The following is a 23,029-nucleotide window of genomic DNA, read 5'->3' on the forward strand; positions in this document are numbered from 1 at the left end:
GATGCTTGGTGAGGTCATTCTGTGAGCGCTCACTGTCTTGAGAACACAAGCCCTGGGTCCCAATCTGCGTTCCATCCACATACTGTCTACTGTCTACCTCAGACATGATGCTTTAGGAAAACTGGATTATTAGCTGCTCCCTAACCCTATCAATTTTCTGTCATGGCTTCATCACTTTATACATGGAAATCTTCCTGGATTGTTCTCTTTCACCTCAAACTAACAAATTTCTACCCCTCCATTTTTGATCCCTAGGTACCTTCATGTAAAGGTATTTATTTTCCTTTTTATGATTGTCTTTGTCTTTTGCCTTTTTAAATTTTTTTATTAAGCAGGGTGCTTTCCTTTTTAAGAAGAGAGACAAGAAGGAAACTCACATTCACTATCTTTCCCATCTCAGTGACGACACCCCGATTAAATCCTTTGCACAGTCAGAAATCTAGGCATCACCCTTAAGTCCATGCTCACTCTCCTCCCCTCTCACTGTGGCAGCACAGACAACAGCACTGGTACGTGCACTGCTCAACACTGTCCCAACCCTGTCCCGTTTCCAGTCTAGATCCATTTTAATCTATTTTCCTTATTATGTCCCTAATATTCCCTTTAAGATATAAAACTGGTTACTTCACTGTCCAGATAAATACTACCTAGGCCTTCTATTATGTTTAGAATAAAGCCAAGAAGAACCACTATGATTCAGCCCCTGCCTGCTTATCTGACCTAATCTCACTCTCTCTGCTGTTCACTAAAGTCATGATATATATGCACTGACATTGTCTCTGTCCCTTAAAAAGGCCCAAATCCTTCCTGGATCATTGCCTTATGTTCCAGCTCCTAGAAGGCCAGTGCTCCAGGCTCCTTCTAATTCAGATCTCAGTCCTTTGTTACCTCTTCAGAGAGACTGTGGCTGACGTCCCTTCTAAACCTGCTTCCCCAGGCCCTCCGTGCTGTTGCCCTGATTCCTTTCTTCATAGCATATTACTGTCTGAAATGAGCTTGTTTATTCCTTTCTTTGCTTTTTTTTTTTTTTATCTCTTTCCGCACATTAGTATCTAAGCTCAATGAGAGCTATCTTGTTCACTGTATTCTTAGAACCTGGAACAAATATATAACAAATAAGCATATTTGATTATTTAATCTATATCATGTTAACATATTTAATAATAATCTATTTCTTCACCAAGAAAGGCAGTAAGAGAGTGCCAAATGCTCCCTTCCTGGCCCTGACCGTGTTATGTCTGTACAGTTTCAGTAGAAACAATCACCTTCTGTCCCCAGCACTGAGTGCTATGAGCCTTGCTGGTACTCTGGATCTTTAGAACAAAGTTAAAAGCCCATTTTTCAGGCAAAGGACAGGAGCATTGTAGATAGTCCAGATATTGCCTGACCCTGCATTTCATAGGTATTAAAGGAAAACTGAAGTTCCTTTGGCTGATCTCCACCTCTTGAGAGCCTACAATTTCTCTCATTGGGATAAAAACAAATCAAAGGATAACCTTCATTACAGAGAACAGACTTAATGCTAATGGATCCTAGAGCATTATTCTTATAGAACAATTAAATGTTTACCTTCTCCCAACCAGCGTTTGCAGAATAAATGTTTTAAATGAGTGGTAAAGGGGGCTGGGGAAAGATTATGACCTGAATGCCAATTCTTGATACTACTGGGTTGGCCAAAATTTCATTTGGGTTTTTCCCTGAGAAATTATGGAGAAACCCGAATGAACTTTTTGGCCAACCCAATAGTTCTTCCATGTCTTTGATGAAAGGACTTGACAGACACAAGCATCTTGGTAGGGAGGCTGAAGGGTCTTAAACTATCTGATGTTGGACATGATTCCAAGAAAGCAGGCATTTCTTTTAACCTTTGAGATGCAGCATTAGGGAGGGTGGATATCCAAGCCCTGAAAGGAGCCTTAGAAAAGGACCATCAATGCCCTGATGGCTGAGAGGATCTGGTAGCTTCCTGCAGTGAATCCCTTCAGCAACATGCAGAATTGGATTGACTCTGACTACTCACTGTGTATGTTTATTTTGTGGAGGAAGGAGAGACGGACTGCCTGATGCAGTTGACTCTAGTGCCCTTGAGGATAGCTATACAGATGTCCTGTGGGATTGAGTCCTGGGGGAAGTCTGAGAACAGAGAGTTGTCCTGTTCCCCCTTCAGAGGGTCAGCCCAGCCTGCCACCCACTGCATGCCCACCAGAGCAATCCAAGTCTTCCTTGCTTAGAGGCTTGCCCCTGACAAAGAGGCTCCAGCACAAGAACTTTTTGAATGCTGAAAAAAATCCACCTTGCAGATAGGCAAACACCATTTACCATCCATTTGAAAGACCTTACCAAATTAAGAAAGGGAAACCCAGCTGAACAATCCAACAGGTGGTTCCCATTGAGGCAAGAACAATGAAGCAAGGAAAGGAATAAAGGACAGCACCCAGGTCTTCAAACTCTAAATCTGTGTTCTTTCACTTTGCAATTCTGATTTATTTCACTAGGCTACTTAGAAACTTTCACATCATATTTTGACATATTTTTTCAAATACTTCTTTTACTGTATTGCACTCATATACCACAACAAGTCCATTTCTTCAGTTACTGACCATGGAACTAAAGTTTTTTATCAACTCTCTCTTCTTTTGCTTTCTTAAGTATTCAGTAGCTGGAATTTTCACTCAGCATCCTTCACCATAGCTGGATACTCTCATTCCAGCTCACTTTTGCTCATCTTCTGTGCCAGATTCACCTTTCCCATCTGGCAAACAATTCTGCTCTCCTCTAATACACTGTTTGAAAAAGTAGCACTTTATGTTTAAGGACTACTCTATTCTAATATGATTAAATATTCAGGAAGAATACTATGCAATGAATTTTTGTGATTATAGTGGAGGTAGCTAGAAGCTGCAAGCCCAATAAAAGTATAACACTTTTTCAAAAGGCAGGCAAAGTATATTTTATACTCTTTTCAAATAACTTTTAAAAAATTATCAAGACTGAGTGGGTTGTTGTTTCCTGACTAAAAGATAACTCAGAAGAAATCATCACAGCATTTTCATTTGGGAGAAAACAAAGGAGAACTTCTAGGAGAGATTTTCTCATGAGATATTTACATAGCTCTCCTCAGTTAATACTTTTTTTTCACTTTAGAGTTCAACTTTTTTTAATAAAACAAAATTTTAAAGTAGCAGCCACAAAATCCTACTGAATGGGAGAAATCTTTGCAAATGATATGACAAATAAGGGGTTAATATCCAAAATATTTAAACAACTCATACAACTCTACATCAAGAAAACAAACAACCAGATTAAAAAATGGGCAGAAGAACTGAATAGACATGTTTCCAAAGAAGACATACAGATGGTCAACAGGTACATGAAAACATAATCAACATCATTCATCTTCAGGGAAATGCAAATCAAAACCACCATGAGATATCACCTCACACCTGTCGGAATGGCTATCATCAGAAAGAACAGAAATAACAAACGTTGGTGATGATGTGGAGAAAAGGGAACCCTTGTACACTGTTGGTGGGAATGTAAATTGGTGCAGCCACTGTGGAAAACACTGTATGGAGGTTTCTCAAAAAACTAAAATTAGAGCTACCATATGATCTAACAATTCCATTCCTGGGCACATATCCAAAAGTAACAAAAACACTAGTTGAAAATATACATGCAGCGTGGGTGGACTTGGACAGTATTACGTTTAGTGAAATAAGTCAGACAGATAAAGACAAATACTGTATGATATTACTTATATGCAGAATATAAAAATAAAACAAACTAGTAAATATAACAAAAGAGTAGCAGCCACTAAAACATTAACATAACATTGGCAATAAACAATTTTCTAAACCAACAGAAGGAATCAAAGTTGAATTGGGTGAACAGTGACTCAGAGGATTTTAAGAAGGCCTCTGTCCTTGCCCAGGTATGCTGCTGAAAGTTGCTTGCTCTAACATTTCCTGAACAAGTATAGGGATGCAGTATCTACACTCACTTATGCTCCACTGGTTCAGGCCTTTTCTGTACCGTGTCCTCAGCACTTACCTCAGTGCCTGGCACTACTTGCTGCTCAAAGATACATTGAATAGCCCTATCCATCCCATCTCCTGTTTGCTTCTGTGCCTCGTCCCCTTCTTTCAGTCTCTTTCTTCCTGATCACTTCCCCAGACACCGACACCAAGTTACTCCAGTTTCCCCGATTTCAGCTTTGGTCTTCAGCCCCATTCACCGGAGGATTTGCCTGAAGGCCACCCCCAACTCTGCACCTGCCCCCTTAGGGCCACTAAGGACCATAACTAAGAGAGGTCCCACCCCCATGGCCCCACCGCTCAGGGCAGAGGAAGAAGACGAGGAGGACTATGAGCCTGTCCCAGAGCCCTCCAGCCCCACCCAGGAGTGCTGGCAGAAGCCTACTCCTCAGCACCACCACCCCACCCCCAGGACTATGCCTTCACCTTCTTTGACCCCAACGACCCTGCCTTTCAAGAGATTCTGTATGACCCGCAGACCACCATCGCTGAGTTGTTCGCCATTGTGCACCAGTGGGTGCCCCAAGTCCAGTACAAGATCGATGTCATTGGCAATGAGATTCTGCGACGAGGCTGCCACGTGATGGGCTGACCTAACATGACACTGCTCCATTATACTTGCAAGGCTGGGGCCCACGGAGTCGAGTTCCCCGCGATGGCTGTGCGCCTCTTGCAGCAGCTGCTGGCGCTGGGCGCAGACGTGATCCTGTGCAGCTGCTGGACCAACATGAACATGCTTCACTACTCAGCCTATTTCGACGTGCCCGGTCTCGTGCACATGCTACTGAAGGGTGTACGGCCCCGAGTGGTGAGCTCCAAGTGCAGTGATCTCAGCCACGGCTCAGCCCTGCACATTGCTGCAGGGCTGGGCACGGCCAAATAATTTCCTGGAACATGGCGCCAACCCGGCGCTTCGGAACCGAAAGGGACCCGTGCCAGTGGAGGTGGTCCCAGAGGAGTTGTCCCATGGACATATCCCTGGACAAGGCCGAGGGGCGCTGGTGGCCAAGGAGCTGTGGACGCTACTGGAGGAGGCTGTGCAGCACTCCTGCGCCCTCCCTAGGGTCACGCTACCTAACTATGACAACGTCCCAGGCAATGCCATGCTCAGCACACTGGGCCTGCACCTGGGAGACTGCGTACTACTGGATGGCCAGAAGACCCGCAGCTACAGTTCTGTGAGACCTCAGAGTTTGCCAATGGCCGGTGGGTGGGCATGCAGCTTGATGAACCTGAGGGCAAGAATGATGGCAATGTTGGGGGTGTCCGGTACTTCATCTGCCCTCCCAAGCAGGGTCTCTTTGCCTCTTTGTCCAAGATCTCCAAGGCAGTGGGCGCACCTTCCTGATCCGTCACCTCCACACCTCGGAATCCCTGGATGGACTTCTCCCGAGTCACTGGCAAAGATCGCAGGAAACACAAAGGTAAGAAGAGGCCCCTGTCAGCCCTGACTCTGAGTGGCCTGCAGCAGCGTGAGGGAGTCAAGGCTGAGGTTGGAGACCAAGTCCTCTTCACAGGCCAGAAGCGAGGGATTGTGCGCTTCTATGGGAAGCCAGACTTTGTCCCAGTTTACTGGTATGGCATCCAGCTAGACCATCAGCAAGCACGATGGCTCTGTCTTTGGTGTCTGGTACTTCACCTGCCCCCCTCAGCATGAAGTCTTTGTACCAGCATCTGGAATTCAGAGGATTGGTGGATCCACTAGCCCCGCCTGGGGACAGTGTCGGAGCCAAAAGTGAATCAAGTGACAATGATGCAGACCAAAACACCTTCACAGCAGTCTGGACCCCAAAGGACATCACATCAGAGAGCTCCATCTCTAAGTTGCTCTTCTGCTGCTGGTTTCCCTGGATGTTGAGGGTGGAGATGCAGTCTTAGAGGCTCTGGACATTCCACAGAGACACAGAGCCCCCTCTAGCATTTCCTGGCACAAGGAGCCCCCTAGTCACTTGAGATAACGTTTCCCAGTAACGTATCCAGAAGACCCCATTAGCCAGCCCTCGATCACTAAGACCCCATTATTAACAGATTCCCCCGTGATAACCCCCCAAATGTAGACCCTATGTTACCCAGAAAAAGATTCCCTGAATGCAGTACCTTTAGGCTAGTCCCAACCCCTCAGATCAGACCCCCCAAAAACAGATTTCCACATCACCCCAAATGATGGTAACTTTCTCTACATAATGCTCTACAGCAGAACATTCCTGAGTCATTGGCTCAGAACCCTTCCTTATTAACAAAGATTCTCCCCACGCCCCCATCAAGTCCCCTTGAAAGAAACACCTCTAGAGCAACAGAGTAACAGACTCACATTTAACATCAGTCCCCTCAAGATATTTTGACCCCCATGGTCATCCCCAAACCCTTACACTGCAATCAGAGACTCTCTCCATTAAAAAAAAACCGTGCTCTTACTCCTCAAGAAGAGACCTACATTAACCAGCCCACTGTCACCTCCAATTTACAGGCCCCAAAACAGTCCTAGAAGTGCTAATTTTAGGGCAGCCAAGTCTTCCTGTCCTCTGCACCCTCAAGAACCCCCTAGTACCTTGTATGAAGCCCACCCCATTCAGCTCACAGCACCTGTGCTGGCCAGGCTCCCAGAAAATTCTCTATTTTTTAAGTAATTATTTCCCCCTTTGGGGGACCCCAAAATTTGGAGGCCCCATTCTGGGACTCTGAGGATCCCAAACCCCAGAGTACATGTCCTAGACTTTCCTGTGTCCCCAAGTCCCACAGCTCCTAGGAGGCTCCAAAACCCTAACTCCCAAGACCCCCAAATCATGGAAAACCCCAAATCCCCCAGGAATCCCAAATTTTAAAATCCAAGCCTCTAGGAAACCCCAGTCATGGAGGTCCTTGTGCCTGGGATGGAGGAGACTGTGGTCCAGATATGCATCCCGGGCCCCCGGGGCACCTCAAGCCTTATTCGTAAGCACTAGGGGACAACAAACAGGAATTCTCATCCCTGGAAACCAGAGGACTTCAATGCCCTGAGTCCATGGGTCTTTAGACACCAAAATTCCAAGAGCCCCAGCCGCAATGCCCCGGATCTTCAAGCCTACATCTCTAATACATGAGGGGCACCAAGGCCTTGAGGGGATCCCAAATCCTGGACCCCCCATTTCAATGTACATTCTGGTCACATGTCCAAAACACCAAACCTAATTTACTGGCACTGAAGGACTTCACAGCACCCTGGCCAGACTAAGAGCCTAATGGAGATCCTGAAGAACTAGGGGGTCCAGGGCAGACCCTGAAATCAAGGATAGCTCATGAATGTCCCTTCACTGCATGTCTCCAAACTCAGCATGACCCCTACTCCCTTCAATAAAGATGTTTCTGTGGCAAAAAATAAATAAATAAATAAAATACATTTAATAAATAAATGGATGATTTATTTTAAGAAAACTTCTTTAGGCACTTTTAAAACTCCAGCTGGTTAGATGCTTTACTATCTTGAATATATAAATTTTTCATGTCCAGGGAAGGACTGGAATTGCAAGATTATTGATAAAAATCACCCATGTAGTCCATGTTCTATCAACCTTATTCAAACACAGAATTTGCACTCTCCTTTAAACATATCCTTATCATGATGATTTCTTTGTTAAGAATTTGGGCCCCTTAGGTCAATGTATCAGTACCAATAACTATCATCAGTTCTGTGTTAACCAAGAGTTCATTTATCATACTTGTAAATTAAGGTATATATTATATGCCAAAGTATTAAATTACAGTAAGTCCCCTACATATGAACCAGTTCCACTCTGAGAGTGTAAGTCCAATTTATTTATAAGTCGAATAAATTTAACCTAGGTACCCAGCTAACACAGTCAGCTATATAGTACTGTACTGTGACAGGTTTTTAATACTTTTCACACAAATAATACATAAACAAACAAACATAAAATAAAACATTTTCAATCTTACAGTATAGTACGTTGAAAAGTTCAGTAGATAGTACAATAGCTGGCATACAGGGGCTGGCATCCAGTGAACAGGCAAGAAGAGTTACTGAATGGAAGAGGGAGAGGCGATGGGAGATGGTAGAACTGAAGGATCATCAGCAATAGGAGATGAAGGGCAAGCTGCAATTTCACTCATGGTTGATGTTCATGGCACAAGTTCTGGTTCCTTGCTGGATTCAATTCTATCTGCCCTTTTGAAAAAATGATAGTAGTAGCTATCACTGGGTAGTAGCTCTTTTTTCCTCCTCATAGATTACACTGTAGCACTGGATCGTGTTCTGAATGGCTGCTGCAAATTTTGTGTATCATTCTATGTTCAGGTCCTGTGCCTCAAAAACTAACAGTGCCTCCTCAAGTAAAGAAAATTCTCTTGCCATTTCCTGTGTTGTGAATCTCTTCAGTTCTTTGGTTACTTCTTCTACCTGTTGTCTCTCTTCATCCTTTCTGTCGACCTCCAATTCCATCAGGTCTTCATTAGTAACCTCCTCATGTTGCACAGCAAGGAGTTCAGTGAAGTCATCCTCTTGCAGATCTAGCCCCAGCTTCTCGCTGAGGGTCACTGAATTGCTGAAGACCTCTTTGGAATCCTTATCCACCTTCTCAAATCCACGATAATCATGAACAAACTGTGGTCAATTGTTCTTCCAAACCCCATTCCTGTTGATGACTGTAACCTCACACCAAGCAAAGTCAATATTTTTTATGGCCTTGTAGATGCTATAGTCTTTCCAAAATAGTTGCAAGGTTGTTCCTGATTCATCACTCATCTTTACCGCCTGACAAAAAGTGTGATGTAAATAATATTTCTTGAAAGTCACTCTAACTCCCTGGTCCATAGTTGGATGAGCGATGTAATATTAGGTGGCAGATGCACGACTTTGACGTTGGAATGAAAGTCATCCGTGAATGGAGGGAGGGGGGTGGGGGCCAGAGAACTGTCAAGCAGCAAAAGGATGTTGAATGGGACATCATTCTCCAAGCAATATTTCTCTACCTCCAGGATAAATTGGTGGCAAAACCAGTCCTGGAAAATGGCCTGTGTAACCCAGGCTTTGGGGTTACTCTTCCACACAACAGGAAGAGAGTCATTGGGTATGTTTTTAAGGGCTCTTGGGTTCTCTGAATGGTAAACTAAGAGATGCTTCAGTTTCATATCGCCAGAAGCATTGCCACCAAACAACAGAGTTAGCCTATCCTTTGCTGCTTTGTAGCCTGGCATCAACTTTTCTTCCTTAACAGATGTAACTTTCGTCTGGCATCCTCTTCCAGTACAGTCATGTGTCAATCCACTTTAATAACCTGCTTGAGTAAATATGCACCTACATCAATAATTTCTCAAAGCATTTCAGGAAATTCCTGGGCATCTACCGTATATGCACCTGCTGCCTGCCTCGCCACTTACTTTTACATTGCAAAGGTTGGTTCTAGCCTTGAACCAATGAAACCAGCCATGACTGGCATTAAAAGATGCACCTCTGATTCTTTGCCATGTTTCTTCTTCAAGTCTTCATAAAGGCTTTCAGACTTCTCTTGAATCATCATTAAGCTGAGCATGACTGGACACTGATCCTGATCCTGCATCCACACACTGAGAAGTTTCTCCATCTCCTCCAACGTTTTTCCACACTTCTTCAATATTATTGTCGACATCATCAGCACAGCAGATTTCACATGTTCCATGATGTTGTTCTTGTTCTTTAGAATTAAGCTGATGGTTGAATGATTCATGTTATGAGAAGAAGTGACACTTACTTTTCACCTCACTCCACTCTCTCAATTATTTTAACTTTTGTTTCCGTCATTATCACTTGGCACTTCTTAGCAGTACCAGCTACATCACTGCTGTTTTTACGCTTGCTTCCAGACATCCTGGCCTTGAAATAAAGATACTGTACTACTGCACTCTGTACAGTACCGTACAGTAAAGTACACAAAAGCACAATCACTTGTAGAGGATGCATACACGTGGCAATGTACACCAGACACATGACCTAACTTACGTGATCGGACATGCGAACGCACAGTCGAATCTTTGAAGGTTCACAACTTGAATGTTCATATGTAGGGGACTTACTGTAATGCCTATTTCAACTTAAAATGTAGATAGAGCTCCTATATCATGTGCACGGTAAGTTGCCAAGAAAATTTCCTGAAGAAAATTTAGTCACTTTGACTCTACCTAAACAAATGGAACTTGGTATTTTTAGAATAACAGCCGAAGTCCCTCATTTAGTTTTATATAAATATTTATCTAACACCCTAAATGTAACCTGAGGTCGTGGCTGACTTTATAAGCTAGGATTGGCAAAGGCATAAGACTAAACACATGAGTCTTTCATGCTCATTCAAAAGGTCTTGGTTCCTAGACCTCATATATCAGTGGCTAATGTTTACTAAAATACTAAAATAGAACAAGATAGAATATACATCCTCCCAATAATCCTGCAGAATATCTACATAAAATCTATATAGTTGCTATCTTATTCTTTGGTGATTTTTACATAGTGTGCAATATGACTTTAATAATGGTTAAAGAAGAGAAAACAGTTTGGAGTAACAAGTCACCATCACTAGTAGTTCAAGTCCACAACATTTTTACTTCATGATATTCAATCTCCTTTGATAAATATGCTTTATAAAGCCTTTATACAGACCTTATGCAGAGTAATACATTGAGCAGAGTTTTAGTAAATATTAACTGTTCTCTGACCACATTTTCTTGAATGAATTTTTCTGGTCCCTACCCTGGGCTGGTTAAAACTCACCTGGTGTTTTCTAAGAGCTGTTATCTAATAGCCTAAGATGTTTTGCTAAATAACAGCGTGTCTAGCACAGCAGTTAGTTGTTTTCTGAAATAGCTTCCTATCCTTTCCAACTCGCTACAGATTTGATATTGGCACAAGACCCATTACCTCCCATACTTTCTTGTTTCTTAAGCTGGTCAAAGTGTCCTAACCTAACTATTTGTAGGGGCTGAGGAAGTCCCAGGTCTTTTTGTCCAGGTCATTAATTTCATGGAAATTGTTTCATAGGGACAGTTTGCATCACCCTGAGAAAAAGGAACATATAACAGTGCTGTAAATTTTTTTTTTTTTTTTTTTTTTTTTTCCGGTGCGCGGGCTTCCCACTGCTGTGGCCTCTCCCATTGCGGAGCACAGGCTCCGGACGCGCAGGCCCAGCAGCCATGGCTCACGGGCCCAGCCGCTCCGCAGCACGCGGGATCCTCCTGGACCGGGGCACGAAACCGCGTCCCCTGCATCGGCAGACAGACTCTCAACCACCGCGCCACCAGGGAAGACCAGTGCTGTGAATATCTTTGTTGTTATTTCAAGATAGCAAATTTTAAAAACTGATTTTGGTAGAAAAAGGACAATTTTTGGACATCACAAGAAATATAAAATTAAAATTTCGATTAATTCTTAAAAGGTCTTTGTATGATGTACATGTATTATTTAAGCATTGATAAACTCCTATCAGATTCACTGTTAATTATTTGAATCCTTCTATCTGCAGCCAAACCTGCAGATCAAACCAATCAGCAATTCTAACATAAATTTATAACTCAACTTGCAATGTAAGGAGTAAATTAGTGTGTGTATGTCTTATTCACTGCAAGTATACCCCAAAGTAGTAAAACATTCTTTATTATCTGAAGTGCAGAATCCCAATAATTTCAAATCCTATCTAAAATAATATTAAAATTTATGCATAAGTATAACATTTTTTTGACAAGAACGTTGTCTTCATACTATGGATTGGCCTTATTATAAAATCTTTGGAATAATCCAGTTTTGCATACAAATTAAACATGTATATTAAGTTGTCTTTTATTATTTATTTATTTTAAATGACTGGAATTTAATTTTTTCACATTTATTCACCCTGAATTGTTATAACTTTACCTGTCTTTGTCCCTTATGAAAGTTTTCACAAGCTTGTGTGATTATTTCTCTATCTGAATCTCTTTATCACTCAAGGGTCTTTTAACATTAAAGTGGTAAATAAAATAATAATAAAATAGTATCAGAAAAATACAAATGATTATTATTACTACTTCTGAACTTATATTTTTACTTCTCAGTGAATATCTGTTTTAGTAAATTAAGCATAAAAATTATAAATGTTATAAAACTATAACTACCCATTCATATGCATAATTATTTTATGACTCCAAAATCTTAGTACTCAGGTCAACTAATATGTAGTATATATTTATTTTCAAGTTTTATTTTATATTGAAGTATAGTTGATTCACAGTGTTGTGTTTGTTTCAGGTGTACAGAAAAGTGATTCAGTTATACATATATGTATATCTGTTCTTTTTCAGGTTCTTTTCTCATTTAGGTTATTACAGAATATTGAATAGAGTTCCCTATGCTATACAGCAGGTCCTTGTTGATTATCAATTTTATGTATAGTAGTGTGTATATGTTAACCCCAAACTCCTAATTTATCCCTCCCCCACCACCTTTCCCCTTTGGTAACCATAAGTTTGTGTTCTGTGTCTGTGAGTCTCATCTGTTTTGTAAATAATTCATTTGTGCCATTTTTTTAGATTCCACATAAAAGGGATATCACATGATATTTGTCTTTCTCTGTCTGACTTAGTTCACTTAGTATGATAATCTCTAGGTCCATCCATGTTGCTGCAAATGACATTATTTCATTCTTTTTATGGCTAATATTCCACTGTATATATATACCACATCTTTTTTATCCATTCATCTGCCGACAGACATTTAGGTTGCTTCCATGTCTTGGCTATTGTAACAAGTGCTGCAATGAACATCAGGGTGCATGTATCTTTTCAAAGTATGGTTTTCTCCAGATATATACTCAGGAGTGGAATTGCTGGATCATACGGTAGCTCTATTTTTAGTTTTTTAAGGAACCACCATACTGTTCTCCATAGTGGATGTACCAATTTATATTACCACCAACAGTGTAGGAGGATTCCCTTTTTTCCACACCCTCTCCAGCAGTTCTTGTTTGTAGAGTTGAAAAAAAATTTTAATGGTGTATAATTGTTTTACAATGTTGTGTTAGTTTCTTCTGTACAATGAAGTGAATCAGCTATATGTATATCTATATCCCCTCCCTCTTGAATCTCCCTCCCACCACCCCCATCCCACCCATCTATGTCATCACAGAGCACAGAGCTCCCTGTGCTATACAGCAGGTTCCCACTAGCTAGCTATTTTACACATTGTAGTGTATTTATGTCAAACCTAATCTCTCAGTTCATCCCACCCTCCCCTTCACTCTCTGCGTCCACATATCCATTCTCTACATCTACGTCTCTAGTTCTGCCTAGCAAATAGGTTCATCTGTACTATTTTTCTAGATTCCACATATATGCATTAATGATGATATGATATTTGTTTTTCTCTTTCTGGCTTACTTCACTCTGTATGACAGACTCTAGGTCCATCCTCATCTCTACAAATGACCCAGTTTAGTTCCTTTTTATGGCTGAGTAATATTCCATTGGTTATATATACCACATCTTCTTTATACATTCATCTCTCCTTGGACATTTAGTTGTTTTCATATCCTAGCTATTGGAAATAGTGCTACTCTTTGTTGCAGTCCAGGGACTTCTCATTGCAGTGGCATCTTTTGTTGTGGAGCACAGGTTCTAGGTTCATGGGCTTCAGTAGTTGTGGCAGGTGGGCTCAGTAGTTGTGGCACACAGGCTTTGTTGCTCTGCAGCACGTGGGAACTTCCCCAAACGAAGATCAAACCCATGTCCCCTGCATTGGCAGGTGGATTCTTAACCACTGCACCACCAGGGAAGTCCTAGGATTTTCTATGTATAGTATCATGTCATCTGCAAACAGTGACAGTTTTTCTTCTTCTTTTCTAATTTGTATTCCTTTTATTTCTTTTTCTTCTCTGATTGCCGTGGCTAGGTCTTCCAAACCTATGTTGAAGAAGAGTGGTGAGAGTGGACATCCTTCTCTTCTTCCTGATCTTAGTGGAAATGCTTTCAGTTTTTCACCATTGAGAAAGATATTTGCTGTAGCTTTGTCATATATGGGCACAGGTTCCCTCTCTGCACATTTTCTGGAGTGTTTTTATTAAATGGCTGTTGAATTTTGTAAAAAGCTTTTTCTGCATCTATTGAGATGATCATATGGTTTTCATTGCTTAATTTGTTAATATGATGTATCACATTAAGTGATTTGTGTATATTGAAGATTCCTTGCATTCCTGGTATAAATCCCACTTGATCATGGTGTATGATCCTTTTAATGTGTTATTGGATTTTGTTTGCTAGTATTGTGTTGAGAATTTTTGCATCTATGTTCATCAATGATATTGGTCTGTAATTTTTGTTTTGGCAGTGTCTATGTCTGGTTTTTGTATCAGGGTGATGGTGGCTTCATAAAACAGATTTGGGAGTGTTCCTCCCTCTGCAATTTTTTGGAAGAGTTTGAGAAGGATAGATGTTAGCTATTCTCTAAATGTTTGATAGAATTCACCTGTGAAGCCATCTCATCCTGGACTTTGGTTTGTTGGAAGATTTTTAATTAGTTTCCATTTCATTATTGTGATAGGTCTGTTTATATTTTCTAATTCTTCCAGTTTCAGTCTTGGAAAATTGTACCTTTCCAAGAATTTGCCCATTTCCTTGTGGTTGTCCATTTTATTGGCATTTGGTTGTTTGTACTAGTCTCTTATAATCCCTTGTATTTCTGCAGTGCCAGCTGCGATTTCTCCTTTTTCATTTCCAATTTGATTGATATGTGTCCTCTCCCTTTTTTTCTTGATGAGTCTGGCTAAATGTTTCTCAGTTTTGTTTATCTTCTAAAGAACCAACTTTTAGTTTTATTTATCTTTGCTATTGTTTCCTTTGTTTCTATTTCATTTACTTCTGCTCTGATCTTTATGATTCCTTTCCTCCTACTGAGTTGGGGTTGTCTTTGTTCTTCTTTCTCTAGTTGCTTTGGGCATAAATTTAGATTGTTTATTTGAGATTTTTCTTGTTTCTTGAGGTGAGATTGAATTGCTATAAAGTTCCCTCTTAGAACTGCTTTTGCTGTGTCCCATATGTTTTTTTGTTATTTTGTTTTGTTTTTTTTGTTTTGTTTTGTTTTGTTTTTTGCAGTATGTGAGCCTCTCACTGTTGTGGACTCTCCCGCCGTGGAGCACAGGCTCCTGATGTGCAGGCCCAGTGGCCATGGCTCATGCCCAGCTGCTCTGCGCATGTGGGATCCTCCTGGACTGGGGCACGAACCCGCGTCCCCTGCTTTAGCAGGTGGACTCTCAACCACTGCACCACCAGGGAAGCCCCCATATGTTTTTGATCTTTGGGTTTTCATTGTCAAGTGTTTCCATTTATTTTTTAAATTTCTTCTTTGATATCTTAAGTGATCTCTTGGTTATTTAGTAGCACACTGTTTAGTCTCCATGTATTTGTGTTTTTACAGTTTTTTTCCTCTTATTGATTTCTAATCTCATAGCATTGTGGTCAGAAAAGCTACTTGATAAAATTCAATTTTCTTAAATTTTATGAGGCTTGATTTGTGACCCAAGATGTGATCTATCCTGGAGAATGTTCCATGTGCACTTGAGAAGAAAGTGTATTCCACCACTTTTAAGTGGTATGCCCTATAAATATCAATTAAATCTGTTTGCTCTATTGTGTCATTTAAAGCTTATTTTTCCCTATTTATTTTCTGTTTGGATGATCTGCCCATTAGTGTAAGTGGGGTGTTAAAGTTCCCTACTATTATTGTGATACTGTTGATTTCCCCTTTCATGGTTGCTAGCATTTACCTCATGTATTTAGGTGCTCCTATGCTGGGTGCATAAATATTTACAAATGTTATATCTTCTTCTTAGGTTGATCCCTGGATCATTAGGTAGTGTCCTTCCTTATCTCTTGTAACATTCTTTATTTCAAAGTCTATTTTATCTGATATGAGTATTGCTACTCCAGCTTTCTTTTGATTTCCTTTTGCATGGAATATCTTTTTCTATCCCTTCACTTTCAGTCTGTATGTGTTCCTAAGTCTGAAGTGGTTCTCTTGTGGACAACATATATATGAGTCTTGTTTTTTTACCCATTCAGACAGTCTGTTCTTTGGGTTGGAGCATTTAATCCATTTACATTTAAGGTAATTATCAATATGTATGTTCCTATTAACATTTTCTTAATTTTTTTAGGTTTGTTTTCATTGGTCTTTTCCTTCTCTTGTGTCTCCAGCCTAGAGAAGTTCCTTCAGCATTTGTTGTAAAGCTGGTTTGGTGGTGCTGAATTCTCTTAGCTTTTGCTTGTCTGTAAAGCTTTTGATTTCTCTGTTGAATCTGAATTAGATCCTTGCTGGGTAGAGTAATCTTGGTTGTAGGTTATTCTCTTTCATCACTTATTATATATCCTGCTGCTCCCTACTGGCCTGCAGTTTCTTCTGAAAAATCAGCTGATAACCTTTTAGAGATTCTTTTGTATGTTATTTTTTGCTTTTCCCTTGCTGCTTTTAATATTTTTTCTTTAAACTTAATTTTTGTTAGTTTGATTAATATGTGTCTTGGTGTGTTTGTCCTAGGGTTTATTCTGGGGACTCTGCACTTCCTGGACTTGGGTGGCTATTTCCTTTCCCATGTTAAGAAAGTTTTCAACTATAATCTCTTCGAATATTTTTTCAGAACATTTCTTTTTCTGTTTTTCTTCTGGGACCCCTGTAATTTGAATGTTGGTGCATTTAGTGTTGTCCCAGAGGTCTCTGAGATTGTCTTCAACACTTTTCTTTTTTTTTTTATTATGCTCCTTGGCAGGTATTTCCACCATTTTGTCTTCCAGCTAACTTATTCATTCTTCTGCCTCAGTTATTCTCTTATTGATTTCTTCTAGTGTATTCTTCATTTCAGTTATTGTGTTGTTCATCTCCGTTTGTTTCTTCTTTAGGTCTTCTAGATCTTTGTTAAACATTTCTTGTGTTTTATTAATCCATGCCTCTATTCTATTTCTGAGATTCTGGATCATCTTTACTATCATTACTCTGAATTCTTTTTCAGATAGGTTGCCTATTTCCTCTTCATTTATTTGGTCTTGTAGGTTTTCTCCTTGCTCCTTCATCTGTAGCATATTTTCTATCATCTCATTTTTTTTTTTTTTTTTTGATGGTGAGGTTGTGTTCCTGTCTTACTAGTTGTTTGGCCTGAGGCTTCCAGCACCACAGTTTGTAGGCTGTTGTGTAGAGCTGTGTCTTGATGTTGAGGTGAGGACCTCCAGGAGACCTCACTCCAATAAATATTCCCTGAGGTCTGAGTTTCTCTGTTAATCCAGTGCTTCAGACTCAGAATTCCCACCACAGGAGCTCTGGCCCAACCCCTGGCTTGCAAACCAAGATCCTGCAAGCCACATGCAGTGGCTGTAAAAAAAATAAAAAAGAAAAAAAGGAGCAGAACAATAACAAAGAGTAAAACATAAAATAAGATTAGAAAACTAACAGCTATGTTAGAAAAAATAAAAATACAGCTGAAACAACAACTGGAAGAATTGGAAATTAAAAAAGAACCACAGTGGCAAAAGTGAGAAAAAAAAAAAAAAGCTGGAAAAGGCCTTGGCTGTAGGGAGCGGGGCTTAGGCGGGGTGGGGTTTAAGTGGTGGGTAAGGTCTAAGCTTAGGACCCATTTGGACAGAAAAGGCCCTTGGAAGGGTGGGGTGTGGGGCTTAGGCTCAGCATGGCCACAGTGGCCCAGGGTGCCTCTGGCCTTGAAGGGCAGAGGACAAGCCCAGGACCCCAGCAGGCTCCCTGGGCCTGAGTGGGTGGGGGAAATGCTAGGCATGTTCCCACAGATCCTCTGATTCTGGAGGGTCCCTCTCCATTCACCTCTCCTCATCTTCCCCTGCCTCCATCCTTCCTACTCACCTAGGACCCACACAGCCAGAGGGGGCCCCAGAAGGTGGAGGACAAGGCCCAGAAACCCAGCAGGCTTCCTAGGGCCCGAGTAGGTGGGGGAAATGCCAGCTTTATGCCCCCTGATCCTCTGGTCCTATAGGGACCCTCCCCATCTGCCTCTCCTCTTCCCCCCCGCACCACGCCTTCAGGTCCAACACAGCTGGAGTGGGCCTTGGAGGGTGGAGAACTCAACCTGGGAGCCCAGCAGGCTCCCTGGGGCCCAAGTGGGTGGGGGAAATGCCAACTGTGCTTCCCCTGATCCTCCAGTCCTAGAGGGTCCCTGTCCATTCACCTCTGTCCCTCTTCCCCCCTCCTCCCTCCCTCCTTTGTCCCTAGGTCCCAAGTGGCTGGAGGGTCCTTGGAGGTCAGAGGACCAAGCATGGGAGCCCAGCAAGATTCCCAGGACCCAAGTGGGCAGGGGGAATGTTAGGTGTGTCCTCCCTGATCCTCCAATCCCAGAGGGTCCCTCCCAATCCACCTCTCCTCTTCTTCCCCCCTCTTACGCCCCTAGGACAAATGTGGCTGGAGGGGGTTCCGGAAGGTGGAGGACCCTGCCTCGTATCCCAGCAGGCTTTCTGGGGCCTGATTGGGCAGGGGAAATGCTAGCTGTTCTCCCCCTGATACTCTGAGCACCAGGGTGTCCCTCTAGGCATGGGAACACGTCCCCTCTCCCAGCCATCCTTCAGAGGAACTGGTCCCATCTGGCCTCCACTTCTCCTCTCCCCTAACTACCCCCCATGTCCTACCCAGTTTCTCTGGGGTTCCTCCTGTCTCCTTAGGTGTCAAGTTTCCCCACCAGCGTCTGGTAGGTGCCCTAGTGGAGGGGAGATGAAAGCTCCGCATCCTTCACTCTACCATCTTGACCCATACTCTTTTGATGACTGTAGCTTTGTATTATATCTGAAGTCAGGGAGCCTGATTCCTCCATCTCTGTTTTTCTTTCTCAAGATTTCTTTGGCTATTCAGGGTCTTTTGAGTTTCCATACATATTTTAAGATTTTTTTTCTAAATCAACAAAATTGCCATTGGTAATTTGATGGGGATTGCATTGAATATGTAGACTGCCTTAGGTAGTATGGTCATTTGGACAATATTGATTCTTCCAATCCAAGAATATGGTATATCTTTCCACCTGTTTCTGTCATCTTTGATTTCTTTCATTAGCATCTTATAGGTTTCAGAATAAAGGTCTTTTACCTCCTTAGGTAATTTTAGTCCTAGGTATTTTATTCTTTTTGATTTGATGATGAATGGGATTGTTTCATTAATTTCTCTTTCTGATCTTTCATTGTTAGTGTATAGAAATGCAACAGATTTCTGTGTATTAATTTTGTATCCTGCAACTTTACCAAGTTCATTGATGAACTTTTATTTTCTGGTGGTATATTTAGGATTTTCTATGTATTGTATCATGTCATCTGCAAACAGTGACAGTTTTACTTCTTCTTTTCCAATATGAATTCCCTTTATTTCTTTTTCTTCTCTGATTGGCAGGGCTAGGACTTCCAAAACTATGTTGAATAAAAGTGGTAAGAGTGGACATCTTTGTCTTGTACTTGATCTTAGAGGAAATAGTTCCAGCTTTCCACCATTGAGTATGATGTTAGCTGTATGTTTGTCATATATGGCCTTTATTATGTTGATGAAGGATACCCTTATGTCTTCTTTCTGGAGTTTTTATTATAAATGAGTGTTGAATTTTATCAAAAGCCTTTTGTGCCTCTATTGAGATGATCATATGTTTTTTATTTTTCAGTTTGCTGATGTGGTGTATCACACTGGTTTGCGGTTATTGAAAAATCCTTGCATCCCTGAGATAAATCCTTCTTGATCATGGTGTATCATCTTTTTAATGAATTGTTAGATTTGGTTTGCTAGCATTTTGTTGAGGATTTTTGCTATTGGCCTGTAAATTTCTTTTTTGTTGTTCCTTTGTATGGTTTTGATATCAGGTTGATTGTGGCCTCATAGAATGAGTTTGGGAGTGTTTCTTCCTCTGTAATTTTTTTGGAACAGTTACAGAAGGATAGATGTTAACTCTTCTCTAAATATTTGATAGAATTCACCTGTGAAGCCACCTGGTCCTGGACTTTTGTTTGTTGGGAGTTTTTAAATCACAGTTTCAATTTCAATACTGGTGATTCATCTGTTCACATTATCTATTTATTCCTAGTTCAGTCTTGGGAAATTGTAACTTTCTAAGAATTGGTCCATTTCTTCTAGGTTGTCCATTTTATTGGCATACAGTTGCTTGTAGTAGTCTCATGATCCCTCGTATTTCTGTGGTGTCAGTTGTAACTTCTTTTTTGTTTGTTTGTTTTTAAATTTTTATTATGGGATACTTCAAGCATACATCAAAATAAGAGCATATAAAAAAAATTACCGCATTGTATTTATCACCTGGTCATAATATCTTCCAGCTATTTGGCCACTCTTTTTTTCATCTATATCCTTCTTCCTTCACATTATTTTGAAGCAAATCCACTTACAGGATAGATTTGTTGTTGTAAATATTGTTAGCTACTCTCTCAACCTCCTATTTATATATATATAAATATGTTCATATATGTGTATATATATATATATATATATATATATATATATATATATATATATATCCAGAACTTTTATCTGAGTTAGAAGATGGATTCTAGCTTGTTGTCTGAAATTCGGTAGTTGCACAAAGTGCAACTTTTTGGGAATCATTTATTTTTTATTTTTTATTTTTTCACACACACACACACACACACACACACACACTGTATTTTATTTTTACAAGGGATAAACTGACACTAAGCATTGTAAATGGATGAACACAACAAAAGCAACAATGATTGCAATTACCAAACATGAAACACACTCATACTATGTCATAATACTGACATTCAGTCCAGTAATCCTCCACTGTAACAGCTCCTTTACTTTGCAGTGAAAATTGATTTGTATATTTTTTGCCTCTGAGCCCTTGCAGGAATTTTTTATGCAAACAGAAAGTCACAAAAATTATAATCATCCTCATCAGTTCACTCAGTCCCATGTAATTAATTTTTTTTTCAACTTGATCTTTTGTTAGCACTTTTATGAATTCATCAGTTTTCCATTAGAGTTCTGAAAATGTTTATTCATTCAGTTCAACAGTATAGGCAGTTACCAGAAACCTGTACTTGTCAGAGTCTTTTCCATGAATTCCTTGAAGATGAAACCCTTTCATAGGAACATTTTTGCAAAAGCATCAGAGTACACCCAGAACTGTCTGTAAAAGAACAAAAGACTTAAAAATGACCACGGTTAAAGATCTGATGAATGTTCATAATAATGCAGTTGACAAGGAAATTTAGTTATTTCTGAGATATACATTTTAAAGTAATAACTAGAATTATGACTTATAACATTATACCAGAACATGTAATATTTTTAGAAATTTCATGTAATGTCTGAAACATTTATATTAACATATTTCCATACAAAAAACCCAAAGAAAGTTTAGTATTAGTTTTTGTTTGTTTGTTTGCATTTTTATACTGCAGGTTCTTATTAGTCATCAATTTTTTTTTTTTTTTTTTTTTTTTTTTTTTTTTTTGGCCTCTCACTGTTGTGGCCTCTCCCGTTGTGGAGCACAGGCTCTGGATGCACAGGCTCAGCAGACATGGCTCACGGGCCCAGCCACCCCGTGGCATGTGGGATCTTCCCAGACCAGGACATGAACCCACGTCCCCTGCGACGGCAGGTGGACCCTCAACCACTGCGCCACCAGGGAAGCCCTAGTCATCAATTTTATACACATCAGTATATACATGTCAATCCCAACCGCCCAATTCAGCACACCACCATCCCCCCCCCACTGTGGTTTTCCCCCCATGGTGTCCATACGTTTGTTCTCTATATCTGTGCCTCAACTTCATCTGTACCATTTTTCTAGGTTCCACACACATGCGTTAATATATGATATTTGTTTTTCTCTGTATGACAGTCTCTAGATCCATCCACGTCTCAACAAATGACTCAGTTTCGTTCCTTTTTATGGCTGAGTAATATTCCATTGTATGTATGTACCACAACTTCTTTATCCATTCGTCTGTCGATGGGCATTTAGGTTGCTTCCATGACCTGGCTATTGTAAATAGTGTTGTAATGAACATTGGGGTGCATGTGTCTTTTTGAATTATGGTTTTCTTTGGGTATATGCCCAGTAGTGGGATTGCTGGATCATATGGTAATTCTATTTTTAGTTTTTTAAGGAACCTCCATACTGTTCTCCATAGTGGCTATATCAATTTACATTCCCACCAACAGTGCAAGAGGGTTCCCTTTTATCCGCACCCTCTCCAGCATTTGTTGTTTGTAGATTTTCTTATGATGCCCATTCTAACTGGTGTGAGGTGATGCCTCATTGTAGTTTTGATTTGCATTTCTCTAATAATTAGTAATGTTGAGCAGCTTTTCATGTGCTTCTTGGCCATCTGTGTGTCTTCTTTGGAGAAATGTCTATTTAGGTCTTCTGCCCATTTTTGGATTGGTTTTATTTCTAATTTCATTGATTTTAGCCCTCTCCCTTTTTATCGTGATGGCTTTGGCTAAAGGTTTATCAATTTTGTTTATCTTTTCAAAGAACCCACTTTTAATTTCATTGATCTTTTCTACTGTTTTCTTCATCTCTACTTCTTTTATATCTGATCAGATCTTTACGATTTCTTTCCTTCTACTAACTGTGGGTTTTGTTTTATCTTCTTTCTCTAGTTGCTTTAGGTGTAATGTTAGGTTATTTATTTGAAATTTATCTTGTTTCCTAAGGTAAGCTTGTATTGCTATAAACTTCCCTCTTAGAACTGCTTTTGCTGTATCTCATAGGTTTTGTATCATCTTGTTTTTGTTATCACTTGTCTCTAGGTATTTTTAAATTTCCACTTTGATTTCTTACATGATCCATTGGTTATTTAGTAGCATATTGTTTAGCCTCCACATGTTTGTGTTTCATAAAGTTTAATTCCTGTAGTTGCTTTCTAAAATCATAGTGTTGTTGTCAGAAAAGGTGCTTGATATGATTTCAGTTGTCTTAAATTTTAAAAGGCTTGTTTTGTGACCCAGCACGTGATCTATCCTGGAGAATGTTCCATGA

At 40.4% G+C, this 23,029-nt stretch overlaps 1 protein-coding gene and 1 pseudogene across 1 annotated transcript in view; both read left to right on the plus strand.

Annotated features, from left to right (window-relative positions):
- The window catches only part of KHDRBS2 (KH RNA binding domain containing, signal transduction associated 2), a 721,580-nt gene that overhangs the window by 394,710 nt on the left and 303,841 nt on the right, over positions 1-23,029 (plus strand). The gene's annotated exons all lie outside the window — the stretch shown is intronic.
- LOC103081588 (CAP-Gly domain-containing linker protein 3 pseudogene) lies at positions 4,365-5,912 on the plus strand (annotated as a pseudogene).

This window comes from Lipotes vexillifer, unplaced genomic scaffold (genome assembly GCF_000442215.2).
Source record: "Lipotes vexillifer unplaced genomic scaffold, Lipotes_vexillifer_v1.1 scaffold502, whole genome shotgun sequence".
Taxonomy (NCBI): domain Eukaryota; kingdom Metazoa; phylum Chordata; class Mammalia; order Artiodactyla; family Lipotidae; genus Lipotes; species Lipotes vexillifer.